Source organism: Jatropha curcas, chromosome 3 (genome assembly GCF_041381405.1).
Source record: "Jatropha curcas cultivar XTBG-Jc1 chromosome 3, XTBG_Jcur_1.0, whole genome shotgun sequence".
In the NCBI taxonomy this organism is placed as follows: Eukaryota; Viridiplantae; Streptophyta; class Magnoliopsida; order Malpighiales; family Euphorbiaceae; genus Jatropha; species Jatropha curcas.
The window spans coordinates 11,020,217-11,027,260 of NC_143153.1; the positions used below are offsets into that span (position 1 = coordinate 11,020,217).

The following is a 7,044-nucleotide window of genomic DNA, read 5'->3' on the forward strand; positions in this document are numbered from 1 at the left end:
ATAAATTGGAAAAGAGATTAAGCTACATCAAACCCCCTAGTATAAGATTTTAGTTAGACATGGCACTTAAATAAAACTCAATAATGCTTGATAAATATTTCATAATCAATAAGAATAATGAAAGAAATAAACAAGATTAAGAGTTTAGAAATAAGAACTAGTAATAATTGGCTTGGATGGCTTCCTTGAACTTTTGCACAACTCTTGAATACTTGATTTTTAAAGAAAATAAAACTATATACAAGCTATGAGAGATGGGAGAGATATGGAGTGGAGTGTTGTGTAGTAGTGTAATGTATGGGATCTATGGGATGAACTCTACTCTTCTTTATATAGACTTCTTTGAGAGAGGATTCCACATGGTTTAATGATCAAAGTCTTCTTTTGTTAGGTTATAAAGCTGTTTTTTAGGTCTCCATTTTCTTCAATCATGACTTACCCATGTGCATAAATTAGATCTTGGTTTGCATGTGAGGAAAGTTGTCCAAGATTAGCTCCATAAATTGGTGGAAGTTGGTTGGCAACTTTTGACTCAGTTTAGGATTCCTTGCTTGGTACGAGCGTGCGTCCTAGCACGGTCTTAGGCGTGCGTGCCTCTGGAATTCTTATGCAATAACAGCACGGGCGTGCTGATTAGCATAGGCTGACCGTGCTAAATGAATTTTTACCTGATTTTCGTCCTTTTCTTGCAAAACCCTACATTTTTCCTCAAAATCAAGTGAGTTGTGTTTCAAAGAAGCTTTTAAATAAAAACATATCAATATTATATAAAAACTAATTTAAATAAATTAAAAGTAATAGAAATTTTAATCAAAAATTACAATAAAAATACTATAAAAATAACACTTATCAGTTCATATACGAGGACACATGGTATATTATTTTAACATAAAAATTTGTTTTTAAGGACACTTATTAAGGACTTCCATAATTGCTTAACCTAGCTATCTACAGTTGCTATCCATATATTAGTAATAGAAAATTGACAACTAGCCATATGAAATAAAGTTGGAATAACCAACTGCACATCCTCACATAGCAATAATGGACCATTATTTCTACCATTACATTCATGTGGAGCAAAGTATTCAGTTTAAAATATTAATAATGAAAATTTTTACCAAAATATATTGAAACAATACTATAGATATACTCAATTAATTTTTTTATTACCTTCAATCAAAAGAAAACTTCAATGTATTCTAATGCCAGCAGTCGAAAATTCACAGGCTTTACTGTATTCCAATGGCAGCAGTCGATCAGAAGAAAAGCGTCATTGTATTCTAGTGGCAGCAATCGCAAATTTACAGGTCTTATTGTATTCCAATGGCAGCAGTCGCAAATTTAGAGGTTCAATTTGATAAGAAGAAGGAAGCAAGTTTCTTTTGAGGGCAAATGGCTCTGTGAAAAACACGTTAATTATGCAAACGATCGTACCTAGGTTTTAATTTTTCGAACTGTATTTTAATTAGAAATAATTTACGTTAACCAGAGTTATACTTTTGTTCCTTTTTCTGACATGAAATAAATAAATGAGGTGTAAACTTTTTATTGGCTTGGTCCATGGGTGGGGACATGGACCACGTCCAAGCAAGTTTTTCCCATAAAAAATCCAATTAGTAAATCCTTCCTTTTCATTGATTCCAAAAGTTTCTTATCTAAGTTTTTGGTCACTTATGGACCTAAAAAACCAAATCATCAATCAAATGGACATAACCAAATTTAAAAAAAAAAAAAAAACTAAAAAGAAAGTGAAAAGAAACCATTTCAAATCTGAGCGGGCAAACTAGGGGTGGCCACGGTTCCGGAACCGGCGGTTCCGGTTCCGGAACCGAACCGAAAAGGTGCGGTTCCGGTTCCGGTTCCGGCGACAAAACCGACGGTTCCGATCGGTTTTCCGGCGAATCGCATAATTTTAAATTTTGAAGACCGGTTTAAAAAATATATATATATTTGAACATAAAAAATTAAAAAATACACCTAAAAAATTAAAAAATACTTCAATTAAATTTATTTTTTTATAGACTTGAACATAATTATTTTTTAAAAAAAAAATTTTCAACTGAATTTATTTTTTGTTTAAAAAATTTTGAACAAAATTTAAATAAAAAAAAAAAAAAACTGGTCTGTAACAAAAATGTGTCAACGGCTAAATGCCAACTGTCATAACGTTTTTCACCACATCCACTAATTGGGTAAAAGCAAGTACAGCCCATATTCCTATAAGCCCATGAGCTTGGCCCAAAATAGACATTTCATTCAGTTTATAACTCTGGAACCGCCGGTTCGAACCGGTTCGAACCGGCGGTTCTAACCGGCCGGGGAACCGGCGGTTCCAGTCCGGTTCCGGCCGGTTCTCTGGAACCGCCGGTTTCGATTCCAGAAATTTTGGAACCGGAACCGAACCGAAATTCTCCGGTTCCGGTTCCGGTTCGGCCCGGTTCCGGTTCTCACCGGTTCCGGACCGGTTCGAACCGACCGTTTCGGTTCCCGGAACTGTAATATGGCCATGTCTAGGGCAAACCAGAGTAACTCTGAGATGCATTTAGATAATCCAAAGTTGTCTCTATCACTCTCACTGTAGATTTATCTTCAAATTCTTGAAAACTCAAAATACTTTATTACCATTGACCATGTTTTGCACTTTTGTGGGATCCCTCCATATTTCTACCACAACTACTAATTAAATTGTATACTATAAGATAGAGTTTTCTCTTTTATTTATCTTTTTAACTTTTTTATTTTAAGTATTAATAACTGCAGATAAATATTTAAGACACTAATTTTAAAATTTTTGTCAATGAATTTATCTAAAAGTATAATAGAATTTTTAAATGTGTCTCTAAAGTGTTGAAAAGTATTCTCAAAGTGTCTTAAATGTGTCCTTAAAGTATCTTAGATGTGTCCTTAAAGTTTTCGAAATTAATAAAATAAAATAAATAATAGGACAAGTTTTTACAGTGTCCGATACATAGGAGTGTTGGTGTCCAAAATGAAGACGACACAGAGAGCTAAACCTTTTAAAGTATTTATATAACTTAGATTATGATGTTACAAAAGAAATATAAAGGCTAAAATTGAAAAGATCCTAGTATTAGGAGGTCCATACCTTGGTCTTTTGGCTAGAGGAGGGTAAAGTCCTACCTTCTTCAGTGGAGAAGGTAGAGGCACTATCTTCAAGTTGTGGAGTTGCGGCTCAAAGGATTTAGATTCAAGGAGAATGTCAAATTCATGATTTGAAGAATGAATGACCAAAGAGGGTCCAAACCCAAGCGAAAAATTAAACTGAGTAGGATGTACAAACGGGCGGTTCAGTTTCAAATCGAACCGTAATATCAAAATTAGCTTTTGTTGAAATCGAATCGCATTGAAGTAAGTTTGCAAACCAAACCGAATCCATTGGTTCAGATCGATTCACTTTGATTTGGTCAAAGGTTTGGTTTTCTTCAAAAAATAATTGTTTTGCCATAACTGATCGAAAGACCAAAAATCAAAGTTATAGAAGATTGAAAGCTAAAGTCGAAATCAAAAAAGAATAACCAAATCAAAAATCCAAAATAACTCGATTTTGTTTGATTTTTTATTTTTGCCAAAGTTTGTTCACCCTAAGAATCAAGGTTTAGCAAACCAAAGAGGTACTAAACCTAAAAGAGAAGAAAATTTTAGAATATGGGGGAAGTAAGTTTGAGGGACTTTGATCTTGCTTACTTAGAATGCTAAAATGCGTACTAGGGAGAAGAAAGTAGAAAACCTTGTGATAGCTCAACCAAGGAATTCTGAGGTGTATTGCAAGTGAAGGAGAAGGCTTGCTTTTATAGGAAGAGGTTGGGTCTTGGAAATTCCACACTTAGCGATTGGGATTGAGGGACTTCATAGACGGGTCACAGAAAAGGGAGAATATAACCTAAGCAATGACTACACAATCCATTGGCCATGACAGCAGGCCACCATGCAGTGGACCTTTGGCTCTACGGTGACCATAGAGTTGTGCGGTTACAGCAAGGTTGGTTTGATCCAATTTAGTCCAAGTTTGATTCATTTGATTTGTGGCTCGTTTCAATTTGAATTTTTATGTGCTATATACAATTGTAAAGCTCTCCCGATCTGGTTTCTAATGCCATCAAAATTATTCTAAAATTTGTGCCTATACAAAGAATTATATTCAAAAGAGTAGAAAAATATCAGTTTGTTTCTCACCAAGTTTGGTTTAGCTGATTTGACCTCTATTTTATTAATTTTTCAAGTTTCATATGAGTATTCAAAGTGTAAGAATTATGTTCATAGATGTTAAGTGCATTAAAATGATTCTCATTGGGTGTTTGTAACATCGCTTCCCGGTCCACCCGTTAACTCAAATGAACCGAGCTGAGATGCTACAATCTGGTTGAACCTATGTCCTTTCATGCTAATATCATGTTGTATGCTGATTATGATGTCAAGCTGTTGCTTTTTACATTAGGAAAATATAGATATGTACTTAATATTTTTACAAGACATGATACTAATTTTCAAAATGAAATGGGCTCAACTGTGTGCCCTGTACATGCCATGATAAGGATAGAAAGAATCAAAATATCCAAATGAATAGCTACCCTGAAGACTGAGTCTTCCACAGATGAACTGCAGCAGTTGTAAGCTGATTCTCTACGGTCCAGTCTCGAAACCTACGAGTTAAATAAATAACTCGCTGAGCAAATAATGCTCAGTGGATATCTCAATTTAATAAGAAATAAAACAATAAACATATAAGCACACATATCATTATACTTTCATGATTTTACCTGCTGTTCATGATGCTGTATAAATTTTGCAACTTTTATTAACCATCGTATATACTTTATAATAAATCACATAACTGCATGGCTCCATAAGGTTATAGTGAAACCAAAGTGATAAGAAAAACTATATGAACTGTATAAAACTGGATGAATACTGTATGGCTGGGCTGTTATGGCCCGTATATAAATCATATCCACTCAACAGCCTGTAGCTGGAGTACCAAACTGTATGGGGCGCAGATCTGCTATCCTATGTCGCGACATAGTCTTATCTACGTGGTTTCTGCCTAACCTTAATGGAGCATATTATGTGTATTGTGATAATACAAGAATTATTTAGAAAATATCTAATGAGGAATAATGCATACCATTGATAATGTATAAAGTAACTTGCATGGAAATACTCTAGCTATTGCACCCGCGATGCAATTCTTACTAATATTTATGTAACTAAATTATACCATTCAGATTAAGGAAATTCTTAGTTTGAATTAAGTTCACTTAGAAGGTAAAATGCAGTAATAATTTTCGGGTGAATGAATCTACATATGCATTCCAACATCATTTCTAATGTGTTCTTGAAATCTGCCAGACAGCCTGTACATGTTTCACAAATCCTATCATAACTCTTTCTGTATACGTCCAATTTAGGTTATTCTAAATTCTATGGTTAGCTAACATCTTAAGGTACAAAGTTTTCTTCTATCACATCTCTTAATTATGTTGGCAAGGTAGTCACATATTGAGCTCAAGTAGCAACTGCCAGTCTGCCCTGCTGTTGGTTTCCAGCCTGCCCAGTTTATACTATTTTGGTCATATCTCTCAATTTATAACTCCAATTTAGGTGATTCTACATTCTATGGTTAGATAACACATTAGGCTATAAATTTGTCTTCTACCACATCTCTTAATTACGTTGGTAAGGTAGTCAAACATTGAGCTCAAGTAGCAACTGTCAGTCTGCCCTGCTGTTGGGTTCCAGCCTGCACAAGTTATACTATTTTGGTCACAGATCTCAATATATAACTCCAATTTAGGTGATTCTTCCTTCTATAGTTAGCTAACACATTAGGATACAAATTTGTCTTCTACCACATCTCTTAATTACGTTGGTAAGGTAGGCAAATATTTACCGAAATGAGCAACTTCCAGTCCGTCCAGACTGTTGATTTCGAGCCTGCATAGTCTGTACTATTTTGGTCATATCTCTCAATTTATAACTCCAAATTAGGTGATTCAAAAACTCATGGATAGATAAAACATAGAGGAACAAATAACTCTTCTATACCACTTCCTAATTCCATCGTTAAACAGAGTCAAAATCAGGGTGAAGTTTCTGGTCAATGGTCCAACAAACTGGGTTCAGCATGAAATCAATATCTACTTCATTCATTCAATTCATCCCATGCTTTATCACCATTTACAGACCTCTAATTCAACATTCAGCAATATATGTTTTCATTATCAACACACTACACAAGTTTTCATGCAAGAAAATGTGAAAAACTAAAAGAGATATCAAACCTTCAACCAAAAGAGCTTTAAATCCTCTTCTTAGCTTCCTTTTCTTCCAACTTTGAGTTCCCCTCTCCTATACATAATAACTCTTAGAAATCATCTAAAAAATCACAAAAGTATGAAAATCAAGAAGGGCTACTTACTTGGATAGAGTTCTAGGTTGAATTTAGTGTTTAAATCACATGAAAATGGATGGAGAAAGGAAGGAGATGAAGAGAAAGATGAAAGGAGATGAAGAGGAAGATGAAGATGAAGAAGACGTTGAAGATGAAGATGAAGAAAATGAAGAAGGCAAACTGAAATGGAAGTCTCGTGTAGTCCAAATTTATCTTTGATTGTGTGTTAAAAATTACCAAATAGTACCTATATTTTCCATATGTTACATTTTAATACCTAAACTTTATATTTTAGTGCAAGTAAGTCCTACTCCTTATACTTTGATCTTTTTGTTTCATTCAAGTAAGTCCACTTCTTTTACTTATTTAAGTTACATCCCATTCTACCCCACTCTGGATTTAAATGGCTCGAACCGGGTTCTTGTTCGGCCCAACTCGACTCGACTCTATGCAACGATTCGATTCAGTAGGATGTTACAGTTAATATAAAATAAAGAGACTAAAGAAAGATGGAAGCGTTATTTTGACTAGTTATTCAACAAAAGCCATAAGGAGATTTTTACGGACCTTCATGCCTTACTAACAAATAAAAACCTTGGCCAAAATTATAGAGTAACTCATAATAAGGCTAA

The 7,044-nt window shown here is 34.4% G+C and overlaps 1 long non-coding RNA gene across 1 annotated transcript; it reads right to left on the reverse strand.

The window, feature by feature from the left end:
- Window positions 1-4,427: 4,427 nt before the first annotated feature.
- Window positions 4,428-6,821, reverse strand: LOC149497552 (uncharacterized). The gene is made up of 3 exons (XR_016320143.1): window positions 6,440-6,821; window positions 6,303-6,369; window positions 4,428-4,664 (listed from the first exon to the last, which is right to left on the reverse strand). It is a non-coding gene; the product is annotated as an uncharacterized LOC149497552 (long non-coding RNA).
- Window positions 6,822-7,044: the final 223 nt, after the last annotated feature.